This window comes from Vidua chalybeata, chromosome 12 (genome assembly GCF_026979565.1).
Source record: "Vidua chalybeata isolate OUT-0048 chromosome 12, bVidCha1 merged haplotype, whole genome shotgun sequence".
In the NCBI taxonomy this organism is placed as follows: Eukaryota; Metazoa; Chordata; class Aves; order Passeriformes; family Viduidae; genus Vidua; species Vidua chalybeata.
This window is the reverse complement of record NC_071541.1, coordinates 2,094,075-2,108,373: the sequence shown is the minus strand read 5'-3', so window position 1 is coordinate 2,108,373 and position 14,299 is coordinate 2,094,075. Positions and strand designations below refer to the sequence as shown.

At 45.5% G+C, this 14,299-nt stretch overlaps 1 protein-coding gene across 2 annotated transcripts in view; it reads left to right on the top strand.

The window, feature by feature from the left end:
* Nucleotides 1-14,299, top strand: part of LOC128794219 (contactin-4) — a 284,248-nt gene that overhangs the window by 180,840 nt on the left and 89,109 nt on the right. The gene's annotated exons all lie outside the window — the stretch shown is intronic.

Here is a 14,299-nt window from a genome sequence, read left to right as displayed (position 1 = left end):
GGTAATGTGTGTTGTTCTTCAAGGGCTGTGATATTCTTCTGTAGCCTTTTCAGGGAAGATTAAGCTGTGATTGAGCCATTCAGCCTCCCGTGGAGGGCAGACAGGGTCAGCAATTTCATCCTTGAAATATGTATTTAGGTTACAAACTCATTATGATAAAAGTGCTAATATTTCCCCCAAATACTTGCTTTTTGATGTGGCATTTTCATTTCAGGTTTGTCCTTTTTTATTTTTTCTTCCTCCCTCTTTTTCCCTTTCTCTTCCCCACTTTTTTTCTTTTTTTTTTCCACGCTAGTTGTCTCTGAAATTGAACATATTTTCACCGAGTGAGGAATCTGCTGTGCTACAGTAACAGAATATGGATTAATGATACCCTAAGCCCTGTGCTTATAGCAACACAGGCTTTCAGAAAATAAAAAAAGTTTTAAACTCTTGAGTATGGATCTAATAATGGCTTTTCCACAAAGATCTACAGAAACACAGCTGAACTAGATTAAATGATGGGCTTTTTATTTTAGAGGCTGGGGCTTAGCTTGAAGATTTTATTCATTGTGCTATGGTTTCTGTTGGGGAATAACCCTGGAATCAAGCAGGAGTAGTGGCTGGGAGGTGACACTTTGGGGCTGAGCCCACCCCTTCAGACACGTGAGCAAAGTTGGTTTTTGTGGCCCGGATCCTGCTTCCGTTGAGGATGGAGATAAAGCTCCCATTGATTTCCAGTGGCACCAGAGCTGGCCCACAGCCCTCCCAAAGTGATGAATTTGCAGCTTGTTCCGCCTGCTCAGCTCCCGTCCCCTTGGCAGGACAGGGAGGATGAGCTCCCAGTGTGTCCTTGCCAAACTATTAAATCACAGAAGCACAGAGCCACAGAATCCCAGAATCACTGGGCTGGAAGAGACCTTCAAGCCCATCGAGTCCAACCCAGCCCCAGCACCTCAACTCAACCCTGGCACCCAGTGCCACATCCAGGCTTTGTTAAACACACCCAGGGATGGTGACTCCACCACCTCCCCGGGCAGCCATCCCAGAACTTTATCACCCTTTCTGTAAAAAACTTTTTCCCAGTATCCAACCTCAATTTCCCTTGGTGCAGCTGAGGCTGTGTGCTCTGGTTCTGTCAGCTCCTGGAGACAGAGCCCAGCCCCACCTGAGCACAGCCACCTTTCAGGAGCTGTGGAGAGTGATGAGGGCACCCCTGAGTCTCCTTTTCTGCAGGCTGAGCACCCCCAGCTCAGTTCCTCACAGGGTCTGTGCTCCCAACCCCTCTCCAGCCTCGCTGCCTCCTCTGGACACACTCCAGCTGACCATGGAATATTTACAGAATGGAACATCTCACAGGTGCTGGGAGTTGTTCCGTCACTCTCCAAAATTCCCTGGAAGGAGGTGGTGGCAAAGTGAGGGTCGGTCTCTTCTCTGAGGGAACAAGTGGTAGGACAAGAGGAGATGGCCTCAAGTTGTGCCAGGGGAGGATATCAGGAAAAGTTTCCTTACTGAGGTGTGGCTAAGCACTGGAAAAGGCTGCCCAGGGCAGTGGTGGAGTCCCTGTCCCTGGAATTGCTCAGGCTGTGAGCAGATGTGGCACTTTGTGACGTGGTTTAGTGGCCCTGGTGTCTGCTCAAAGGCTGGGCTTGATCTTGGGGGTTGTTTCCAACCTTAATGTCTGATTTATACCCACACCTCCACAGTCATCAGAGCATCATGGAAAGTTCTCAAAATCACCCCTGGAGAAGCTCCTGCTCTGCCCAGCCCTTGCAGAGCCTTCTCAGGGCTGTGTGTTTGGAGATCTGTGTACTCAGATTTACTTTTCATTTGGTGGTGCTGATCTTCCAGCCTGTCCCAGCTGGGCAGCACTGCTGGAAGGGGCTTCAGAGGAAATGGGACAGTGCAGGGTTTCCCTTCTGTTTTAATTCTTGGGTGTCCAGGTTGTTTATGATCACAGTGGGGTGAGCGAGGCAGGACAATTCCTGCTGATTTATGAGCTCCTACAGGGCAGCATCTCTAATTAGAGATAACTCTGAATTTATTTTACCTTGCTGAGGCTGCAGTTTGTGTTTTACTGCCAAAGCTTTAGAACCAGACAGTCTCCAACACCCCCCACCCCCGGGGTCTCCAGGCTGTGTTTGCTCCATCTCCACCTCCACCAGCAGCAGCTGAATCACCCCAAGCACAGGACCAAGCCTCTCCCAAGAGATGACCCCTCTCTTCTCCCATGGAGCCATCCCTGATGCTCACAGATGAAATATTCTCTCCCTGCTGTGATAACTTGACTCAATTTGGCCCTAAACTCCTCAGCAGGATTTACAGTTTAACCTGAAAATTCACAGAGCTGCTGCCAGCTGCAGGATGCTGGTTTGGAAATGAACCCTCTGGGAGCTGTGCAGGAGCTGCTGCCTTTCTCATCAGCACTGATGTTTGTCACATGCTGTTGGTTTGGAAATGGGTATCCAAAGAGGAAAATCAAGTTTGAATCAGAGCTGGTTTTCAGTCATATCATTGTTTTGCCCCCTGTTGTTACAAAAACTGCCTGAAAGTGATGTCCGTGAAACAGGAGCTGTTACAGAAATGGGATCCACTTTTCAGGGGGGTTTTATCTGTGGGACCCCATGAGGGGAGGATGGCTGATGTCCTTCCCTCTGCTCTGTGCTCAGAGGCCTCTCTGAAATCCCCTTTGACCACTTGCCAGGAAGGAGTTCCCCTCGAATCTCTAATTTAGCAGATCCATGCTGATGCTGTGGATGTTTTCTGCAGTTGGCCAAAATCATATTGAGATGTCCAGGGGGCTGAGGGCCCAATTTTGGACAGAAATGAGGCACCAGGGGAGCAGAGGATAATGAGTCTGAAGGGAGATGTCCTCTGAGGCTGCTGGAGCAGGGCTGGAGCATCACTGTGCTGCCCCAGGAGGTTAAAAAGAAGGGGAAAGATCTCCTTGTTCCCTTCCTCCTCCTCCTCGTCCTGCAGATGTCCCCAGACAGGTGAAATGTCTGATTTTCTGGGTGGAATGGAGCTGAACTCTTTCACTGTGTCCTCAGTGCCTGAAGAACAGGGTTGGAGGTTGGCTGCTTTCCACCTCTGAGCAGGGGAGCAGCCTTTGGTACCTTTTCCATCGGATTACCCATGAGGGGGGATCCTTGGGGGTCCCTTCCTGCTCAGGATATTCTGATTCCATTCTAGGAACTCTTTACTTTCTCCCTTGTTACCATGAACCTCCTCTGAAGTGAAGGGAATCACGCTGTTGTTTCCAAAACCTCTTCCCTACACACGCTTTATTAAAAGAATTCATTTTCTAGAAAGGTTTGGTTTTTTTTTTTCCTTCAAAAATAATTGTTAAACGTGAATTAGCAGCCAGAACCCAGCACTGCACAGGGCAAAGAGTGGCAGAAAATCCTGCAATAATGTGGTTGCAATGAGAATACTTTGGGGCTTTGACCTACCATCCCAAAATAATTTCACTGTGGTGGTAGAAAGAGAAAATTATTCCCAGCATCCTACTGAAAAGGGTTTTTTTCAATATCCCCATTGCCAGAATGTTTGCTGTTATATCTCTGACACAAGTAAATCCCATAATTTTCACTGTGAGTTGCTAAGGAACACATTGTAATGGCTGCTCAAGGTCTTTACTGGTGAACCCTCATTGCCCTCCAGTTCCCATTTATTTTATCATTTATTTTATCTTTTGGAGACTGAATTGTCAAGGAAGCCACTCTTTCAAGAACAATTAATAATGAAAACATTTTGGCGGGGGGGGGGGGGGAGTCTACTGAATTCCAAACAACCAAACCCACAATCCCAGGGATTGATCCGCGTGTTCAGCAGGCAAATGGAAAAATTTCCACAGGGATCACTGAAATCTGAGGGGTTGATAAGAGATGATGTGTTTTAAACCTTCTGGAAATTCAGGAGCCAGAGGGTTTGGGCTGGAAATTCAGGAGCCAGAGGGTTTGGGCAGGAAATTCAGGAGCCAGAGGGTTTGGGCTGGAAATTCAGGAGCCAGAGGGTTTGGGCAGGAAATTCAGGAGCCAGAGGGCTTGGGCAGGAAATTCAGGAGCCAGAGGGTTTGGGCTGGAAATTCAGGAGCCAGAGGGTTTGGGCTGGAAATTCAGGAGCCAGAGGGCTTGGGCTGGAAATTCAGGAGCCAGAGGGTTTGGGCTGGAAATTCAGAAGCCAGAGGGTTTGGGCAGGTTTTTGGGAGGCAGCTGGGGTGGTCGGTGTGCCTGGCTCTGCTCGTCCTCCTCGGGAGGTTTATTTCTCCAAGGTTTTACTTGTGAGGAGCAGAAACCCAGCCCTGCACATTTCCCTGGCTCCTTGCTCGCTCTGGAGGTTTCCTGTGCAGGAAAAGATCCCTGTGGAGGACAGGGGTGGGGATTCTCAGCGTTCTGGGTAGGATCTGCTCAGGGTTAGGGTTAGGGCACTCAGCTGTGCCCGTGCCTGCCCTCCTTCCCCACTGCAGGACCTGCATCCCTGTGCTCCAACACTGCTTTGCACCCCAATACTGAAACTTCCCACTCAGCTACTTCTCACCCAGATGCCCCTTCTGGTTTTTTTTCAGAACCTGGACTTCAAATCCCCAGCTTTTCCCACAGTTTCTTCCCCTTTTTTCCCTTTCTTTCCCTTTTTCCTGGCATTTCCTGGCGTGGCTGCCTCCCAGGCAGGGCCACAGTTCAGAGATAACACTCCCAGCCAGCCACTGCAGCTTGCTGACACCAAGGGCCCACAAATCTGCTTTAAATCATTTCATTTTCTTAGCTTTCCTTACATCTTACAGAAATTGATTTTTTTGACATGACCCAATTTCCCCTGCATCCCCCACCTCACTCTTTTTCTCACCGAAGCCTCTGTGCATTTGAAGGGTTTTGTCGTGACCTGAAACTCTGCAAACAAAGATCATTTTGGAGCTGGAACGTCCAGCTCTGCCCCCTGCAGAGCCCCCGTTGTCCCAGGTTTCCCCAGGGAAAAATGGGGGTGCCCTCCCTGCTTTCCTGCAGCTGTCAGCTCATGAGAGCAGCCTGGCCGGGGTGTGCCCAGTTCTTAAATTTTGTGGTTTCCTACCAAGTGTCAACCCCCTGATTCCTCCTCCAGTGCCTTTTCAAGGGAAAATGCCATTTCTATCAGTCTTACCCAAACTCAGCCCCTCCACCTGCCTGTGCCCCCAGGACTGGGGCTGCTGTGATCTCGACTCGGGAACGAGCACATTTATTTGCATTTTCCCATACGTTCCCACATGCCAGGGTTTCTCTTTGCTGAAACCCTGGCTGAGCTGTGCACAGGCCATCAGTGTCAGAGATGAGCTCCCAACCTCTGCTCCCTCCCCACAGTCTTTGCTGGGTGGAAAACTAGGCTAAACCTCACGTAAGCTCCTCTTTTTTTCCCTTTCTTTTCCTTTTTTTTTTTTTTTTTTTTTTTTTTTTGATGAATAGGACCAACAGGGAGTTTGCAGCAGAGGATGGATCTATAACCTACTTTACTTTCATCTGGGATAGGAGGACCCTTAAGTCAGAGCAGAAATGGAGGATTTTTACCTGCTTTGTTTCCCCCCCCCGCCAGGGTTATAAATAAGCTGAATTCATTATTTCTTAAAGCAGTGGCACTTGGAAATTATCAATGCACATTGTCCTAAAGCTGGGAATCTCCAAAGCCTGCAGTGTTTTTTGGGACAATTATTTTGGTTTCTGTCTGGAAGGAGCTCTGGAGAGGGCAGGGAGTTGCATGGGAGGTGTTGGAGCCAGCTGAGGTCACTCACAACACCACAGTTCCCCTGCTGCTTTAGAAATTCAGGGACAAGCAAGGCACAGGCTCGACATTTCCCCCCATCTCTCTTCATATTTATTCATTTTGCCTTTAATATGAAAAAAAAAATCAAAATATAGATATTTATTTTATTATCTCTAGGGGCTTTACTCTTAAAAACTATGTGATGATGTAGGTGTTTGGTTTCTTTTAAAATGAATTCCCAAGCCTCTTGTAAAAACTGATTTTAGAGTAGTAAACATCTAAATGCAGAGCTGTTGGGTTGTGTTTTCATGGTTTGTGTGGCTGGAGAAGAGGACAAGAAACCAGGAGGTTTTGTTGTTTGCTCTGTCATTAGGAAACTTCTTGTGACACCTCCCCTTTTGCCTCTAAACCTCCTGGTCTGTGACTGAAATAATGCTCTTGACCTAGCTGAAGAAATAATGATGCTCCTTAGATGATCCCTAGGGGTTCTGTTTCAATGCAAATCAGTATTTTTCCAGACCTGGCGAAGGCCAGACCTGGATTCTGCAGGAAAATTTCTGTTTCTGTTGATGGGATGCAAGGGCAGTGCAGAACAGCTTTATCCCAGTGGCTGCTTTATCTTTATTTGGGTTTTTTCTTTCCTGGATCCCCTCTGGAAAGCAAAGCCAGGAGTCAGCATTGGCGTGTGGGGGATGGAGGAGCTTTAAATGTGTTTGTGGAAAGCTGGCCCACGTTGGTTTCCCTGTCTGCAGCAAACATGACTGGCATTTCAATCTTCATTAGGCCTGAGGGGGGAAGAGAATGGAGAAATATCAGCACTCTGCGATGCTGCTGAGCACCAAAATGTGAATTTCCAGAGGGAGGCTGAACCAGCAGGCACCTCTGAGGATCAGCATCTCTGAGGGGTGGGGTCTGGGTGGGTTTTCAGCAAGCAAAGGGAAATTTTCCTTTGAAACTTCTTGCTGAGTGAGCTTGAGCCACGTTATCCCAAAAATCTGGGGCTGCCCCAGATCCCTGGCAGTGCCCAAGGCCAGGCTGGGCTCTGGGGCTGGGAGCAGCCTGGGGCAGGGGAAGGTGTCCCTGCCACGGCACTGGATGGGCTGTAATGAATTCTGTGGCTCAGTGATTGTGTTCTACATTTCTTGGGGTCTGAATTTGCATTCCTGCCGCTGCCCAGAGTGGGAAGGGGCAGAAGGGCCCGTGGGGAACACGTGAGGCACCTGCAACGCCCAGACATGCCCTGGAAGAGGGGTACAACACCCCCTGTGCCCCTGCAAGTTCTGCTCTCTGCTCACTGCAAAGTCATCTGTGCTGCAAGGAAGTGCAAACAGAGCTTTTTTTTTTTTTTTTTTCATCTAGGAAAAGATAAAAAAACTTCTGAGAGTGAAATAACCCCATTCGAGCCAACCCAAGGGGAAATGTCTGCCCAGATTTTCTAGATGAAAGTAATAAAATTTTCAGAGTCCTCAGCATTTTGTCTCAAGCAGAGGAGGTGCCTCAAAATAAATGTTTGAAATATTTCCTGTCGAAAGAAGGTAAACAGGCAGTTTTTATGAAGTGGAACATGAAGACAAGGAGGATTTTTTTTTTTTTTTTCATAATATCATAGAGAAGAGTGGTTGGATTTTGGAAAAGAAAAATGGGTGGCTTGCAGGAATTTCGCAGAGCTCCTGTTTCCCTGTAAGATCAGTGGTGTGAAGGAAGGCAGAAGAGCCCTGGGGCTGCCTTGCAGCCGGTTTGGAAGCAAGGATCAAACCCCAGTGAGGTGGAATTTCAGCCATGTGGGCTCAGAAATCAGCCTGGCTTTAACAGATGGGGTCAGAAAGACTTGGGGAAATCCAAACAGTCTCAGCACAGAACCCACACTGAGATGTCCAAGTCCAAGGTGAGAGATCAGAGATGGGGGTGGTAAAGTTAATGCTTCATTAATAGCCACAGTAATGAAGTCCAAGGAAAAAATATTTTCCAACAGGGATAGGTGTGGGGGGAATGCCAAGATATTTACCTCTAAAACTTCTTTTTCCTTTCTTTTCTCCTTGGCAAAGTAGAAATCCCAGTGAAATTTCTGCTCTAAAGGTCAAATTAGAAAGCTTTCATCCCCAGACTTGTAAACTATTTCTCAAATCAGTGACTCTCAAAATTATTCATTAGAACACCAGCTCTTAAACTAAAATTCTATTAAGCTCTGTATCAAAGGGGTTTTATTCCAACCCACACAGCTCTCTGGGTAGTCCTGACACACCAGCAAGGACACAGCCTGAAGAACTTCATGTCTGTGTGTTGGTGAAAGGGATGGCAGAAAACCCAGCTCTGAAAATCAGGTGCAGTCTTATAGAGACAGAGTTTGGGGGTGGTGGGGCCATAAATATCAGCAGGCAAATCTGTCTTTTCTTCCTTTCCTTTCCTTTCCTTCCTTTCCTTTCCTTTCCTTTCCTTTCCTTTCCCTTTCCTTTCCTTTCCTTTCCTTTCCTTTCCTTTCCTTTCCTTTCCTTTCCTTTCCTTTCCTTTCCTTTCCTTTCCTTTCCTTTCCTTTCCTTTCCTTTCCTTTCCTTTCCTTTCCTTTCCTTCCTTCCCTTCCCTTCCCTTCCCTTCCCTTCCCTTTCCTTTCCTTTCCCTTTCCCTTTCCTTTCCCTTTCCTTTCCCTTTCCCTTTCCCTTTCCCTTTCCCTTTCCCTTTCCTTTCCCTTTCCCTTTCCTTTCCCTTTCCCTTTCCCTTTCCCTTTCCCTTCCCTTTCCCTTTCCCTTTCCCTTTCCCTTTCCCTTTCCCTTTCCCTTTCCCTTTCCCTTCCCTTCCCTTCCATCACGGATTGAGGTGCACTGGGATGCCCTCTCCAAGACTGGTTTTATATTTTTATTTTTAAATTTTTTACTATATTTTTAAATTCCCACAGCTTGTAGCCAACAGCCAGAGGAGTGGGATTATCTTGCCAATGCCTTCCCCGTCCACCTGGCTGTGAGTTTTGTCCAGGACATGAACCTGGGATCTGTTGTACGTGGAGAGTGGTGCAAACATGATGAGAATTCTTGGGGTCTGGGTGTCGAGGTGACCCCAGGAGTGTAAAAGTCCTTGTTCTCCCAGCCCGTGCAGCCAAAGAAGGAGTCTGAATGTGCAGGATCACCTTCTCAAGGTTGTTCATTTTCCCTTCTCTAGAACATTCTCTCTCTGCCCTGCTGAGCTCTGCCCAGCAGCTCGGCCATGGCATTCTGTCTGCCCTCAGGGCAGTGTTCACATTTTATACCAAAAACTCCGTGTGCCATGGTTACAATAACGTGCCAATGTCTGTCATTGATGTTGGACAGTGTGTCTGTGCCTGAAACCAACAGAAAAGTGTCACCAGCACAGCAAGACATGGAGGGCAAGGAGAAGGAGAAGGAGGTCAGGACACGCCCAAATCCCTCCATCTTGTCCCCTTGAACCCCATTCTAAAAACCCCAAAATTCTACTTTTCCACCCTGTGTTAATTCAGCTACCACACCACTCAAACCCTTGTGGTTTGTAATTCCTCACACAGAGTTGGCAGCTTTTCCCACGGGCTAAAATGGAAGCCACAGGTGTTTTTGACTTTGTGCCAAGGTCTCTGAGCCCCCTGCCAGGGTCTGGAGCCAGCCAGGGCAGCCACAGGGATGTTCTGGACTCCCACAGAGAATAATTTGGGATACCACTCCAAATACCCCTGAGGAGGAGGTTCTTTGCACAGTCTGAACCAGGAGGATTTGACCAATCCTTCCATCTTTTTTTTTTGTTGGAGATGTCATTGCCAGCCCAATCAGATTCCCTTGGGATGAGTGGTGTGCTCTTTAATAAATTCAATCATCTCATAGTCTTCAATGCAAGGACTGCATATGACCTTAAACATCACCCTACATTTTAGATTGCTGGGATTATTTTAAAATTATAGAAGAGTTTTGAGAAGGCAAAGCCCATTATGATCTGTAAATCTCTTTAAGTCATGCTTAAAAATTGGCTTTGGGTGTCTTGGCCGTGGCTGGGTACCCAAGGGGATTGGGCATTTCACATGTAAGAAAGGTAATTACTCCTTACCTATATCATTATTTCCTGTTGTGTGGGTGCTTTAAAATTCACTTAATGTTAGTAAAGGTGGTATTTTGTCCACTCCAGAACACTCAAAATTGCCAGTGAATGTGTGTTAGCTTTCTAATTTATCAGTTCCTAAATTATCAGTCATTTTTAACCATTCTGTTTTCCTGTACTCAAAGTACAACCAAGTCTTAGGGTTAAATACCAACCACACCCCCCCATAAAATACAGACAGGCAAAAAGAACTCCTGAAGTGCTGATCCAAGGATTTGTTGCTCATCTAAGTGAAGTAGGAGTGCCCTAACCCAAGACTTATTTTTAGTACAGTGGGAATGGCACTAAGGCAGTGCTAATTCCCAGTAATTCCCAGATTTTTCTGTAAAACTCTGCCTTAATGCTCAGTGCCACGACTTGGGCAGGTACTGGGAAGTGATGCCACAGATCCCACATCCCCCAAAAATGCTCCAAAGCCCAGCAGGTGCCAGCAGCAGCTGTCAGCCCACCAGCTTCTCACTTTGGGCAGGGTTTTATTGTGTGGAATGACCTGTTTTGGGGTTTAATAGAAGCTTAAGCAATCTGAAATGATCCACAGCCCCTCCAGACCGGGTCGTTTGTCTCAGTAAATGGCATTTGGAAACTTTAATCAAACCCATATGCTGCACAGATGTGTGGGTATCACCCACCCTCCTCCCTCCCTGTGCTGCTGGGCACAAACTCTGGGTTCCCCCTGTCCAGGCCCCCTGGATATCTCATTTTTTAGGAATATTGACCCCTAGGGATGCAGCTCCTGTGCTCTGGGGGCTCCCTGCTGTTAACACCAACTCAGCTGAGTGATATCAACGATGTGTTATCAAATCTGCTTTGCAAAACTTTCTAGACAAAGACTTTTAAGTAAAAACCCACTGACATTTTTATTTTTCTGAGCCTATTAGCCGTGCTTTTCTTTGGCAATTAAAACCCACTGATGTATAAAGCAGTGATTGATGTGTGTACATTTTTGTTGGAATGTAGCAGAAGCAGAAATCGTTTCATACCAGTTAAACAGGAATAATAGGTGAAAATAACACTGACACTGCTTTTCTAATCATTAGGAAAAAAAAAAAAAAAAAAATCCCTGAACTGTAATGACAAAGGGCTCACTAATGGTGAGGTTTTGACAGCGTGTCATTCAAGGCACTGCACAGCAGAGCTGCCTCCCACATGATACAGTCACAGAAATTGGCTTTCCAAAGGACATGCAGACACCTGCCACCACCAATTTGCATCATTGACTCTTCATCTCGTTCTCTAGAATATTTTTTGGGTGGTTTTTAATAGGTCTTGCACAGAGGGGTCTCTCCTAATTGCAGCACTGGTGTAATTACGAAGCATTTTGTGTTCTAAAAATAGGCACGCGTGGAAAAAAAAATCAAAGCAAAGCATGGAAAGGCTCCTCGGGCAAAGAAAGCCAGCAGAACAGAGCTCAGCTTTCACAAAAAATAGGGATCTCTGTCACACCCCCAGTGCCCTGAGACTGGCAGGCTCCTGAGGGAAGGCTTGCTGCTCCAGCTGGGTTCCCGGGGCATGCTGAGTTCAGGATTCTGTTATTCATTTCTGTTATTCCCATTATTTATTTCTGTTATTCCCATCATTTCTGTTATTCCCATTATTTATTTCTGTTATTCCCATCATTTCTGTTATTCCCATTATTTCTTATTCCTGCCATTTCTGTTATTCCCATCATTTCTGTTATTCACATTATTTATTTCTGTTATTCCCATCATTTCTGTTATTCCCATTATTTCTTATTCCCACCATTTCTGTTATTCCCATTATTTCTTATTCCCACCATTTCTGTTATTCCCATCATTTCTGTTATTTCCATCGTTTCTGTTATTCCCACCATTTCTGTTATTCCCACCATTTCTGTTATTTCCATTATTTCTGTTATTCCCATCATTTCTGTTATTCCCATTATTTCTTATTCCCACCATTTCTGTTATTCCCATTATTTCTTATTCCCACCATTTCTGTTATTCCCATCATTTCTGTTATTTCCATCGTTTCTGTTATTCCCCTCATTTCTGTTATTCCCACCATTTCTGTTATTTCCATTATTTCTGTTATTGCCATCATTTCTTATTCCCACCATTTCTGTTATTCCCATCATTTCTGTTATTCCCACCATTTCTGTTATTCCCATTATTTCTGTTATTCCCATTATTTCTGTTATTCCCATTATTTCTTATCCCCACCATTTCTGTTACTCCCATAATTTCTGTTTTCTCATAATTTCTGTTATTCCCATAATTTCTGTTACTCCCATCATTTCTGTTACTCCCATTATTTATTTCTGCTATTCCCATTACTTATTTCTGTCATTCCCGTCATTTCTGTTGTTGCTGCAGCCAGCAATGGGAGCAGAGGGGGGCTGTGTAGCTGCCCTGCTGGGGTAGAAGTCTCATCAGTGGAGCTGGAAATTACGAGGGATGTAAATACAGGAATCTGAGGCCAAATTTCACACTGACGCCATCAGCAGGAGCTGGTGTGACCTTGTTTGTTTGCCCATCCTTCTATGCCATCCGGGGAATATTTCTTTAAACCTTTGCCTAGGAGTCACTTAGAAAAAGAATTACCACATTTCATAAAGCTCAAACCCAAGCAGGTCCTAAGAAGGGAGAAAAGGCTGCAGTTCCTTTTGTTTTGCTTATAATTGAATCTTCTTTGCTGTAAAGACTGATTTTTGTAGGCAAAATTTGGGGAAATCTTTCATTTCTCTGGACAACTTGGGTAATTGTTAGTGTGCAAAGCCATATGGGTTTGATTAAAGTTTCCAAATGCCATTTACTGAGACAAACGACCCGGTCTGGAGGGGCTGTGGATCATTTCAGATTGCTTAAGCTTCTATTAAACCCCAAAACAGGTCATTCCACACAATAAAACCCTGCCCAAAGTGAGAAGCTGGTGGGCTGACAGCTGCTGCTGGCACCTGCAGGGCTTTGGAGCATTTTTGGGGGATGTGGGATCTGTGGCATCACTTCCCAGTACCTGCCCAAGTTGTGGCACTGAGCATTAAGGCAGAGTTTTACAGAAAAATCTCATTATGCCAGCAAAGCCATTCAAGTCCCCATTAAGGGCTGGGTGTTGGTGTGTGCATTGCACTCCAGTGCATTTCAGAAGCAGATGTCAAGGCTCTGTGCAAATATTAGCTAATTAAACCTCTTCTGAGAGACACAGCTGAAGGACTTGTCCTCAGAGATGTGCAAACTTTGTCACCGAGAGCCGAAGTGACTTTCCCAAAGTCATGCAGCTGCTTTTAAATACATCCAGCTGAAATTAAATAATGCACGCAACTTTCTGCTTCCGTGGGTCTGTGCAGCTTGATTCAGAATTGATATTGTCCAGGAAGTGTTTAAAAGGCACCTTAACTCATTCATTAAATGAGGTGTGAGTGGCTATTACTCACAATAACCTGTCTGCATTCCTATTACAGCCCCCTGTTGTATTCTCCTCTTGAAATCATTACTAATTGCTAATTACTAATCCTTCTCTAACGCTGGGGCTACTGGAGCTCACACAGTATTTTTCTGTGCTCACTGGAGTCCTTGATTGGTGTTGTGAGAATTGTTGGCAGCACATTGATCTCCTGAATTGCAAGGGTTAATATTCTCTTCCTCAGTTTTTCCTTTTAACCTGGTGGGTTTGTTTGTTGGGTTTGGGCAAATAAGAACAAAAATCCTCCTCTGCTACCCAGGGTTTTTAGGTTTGAGGACAAAGTGAGGTGGTGTTGTCACCATGAGACTGAACCCTCCACTCTGCAATTCCAAGATTGCAAGGTGGATCCTAAATGAAGCTCCTCACTAATAAAATCTTCATTATATCATTGTTCATTCCAATTTAGGTGTTGCAAAAATAAACCCGTGGCCTTCAGAAAGCACAATCAGCCTGATGGCTCTGATGAGGCATTAGCCTTTCTTGTAATTATCTCAATCTTGTTCTTGTACTCAGAGCCAGATTTGAAGCGCTTGCACGAGGCTTTGCAGAGCCTGATGGTTTGCAGTGCAAGCAACAGTGATGAATGCTCTGCTTTATTTGCTGATTTTGACCATCCTCGCAGCATTTCCTAGATGTTCATCCAAGCAGAGTCTGCTTTTCCTGGTAGCAATCCTTTCCTTGTCAATACTGATGTAAAAAATAGCACATTTATTCCTGCAGGCATTATTTGGGCTTTAGGCTGTTACTCCTCCTGCAGCTGTCCTCAGAGAGGATGGGATCCAGCCTTGTGCCCGTGTGCAGTCAAAATATATAAAAATCTGTGCACTGGCAGGTGGCCAGAGGAATGTTACAGTGGCTCCTGTACAATAAAATTAAAAAAAAAAACATTGTAAATTTTATAGAACTTAGGAATGAAAAATTATATCTCTCTAATTGATTTTTTTCCTGTTTTCACTTTGTCCTAAGCCAGAAAAGAAAGAGAGAAAGGCCCATAGAGGTTTCTTTCCCAAAAAGGAAAATGAAGCAGTGACAACTTTGGATTTTATTTATTTAATTTTTTTTTTAAAGTATGTGTGCA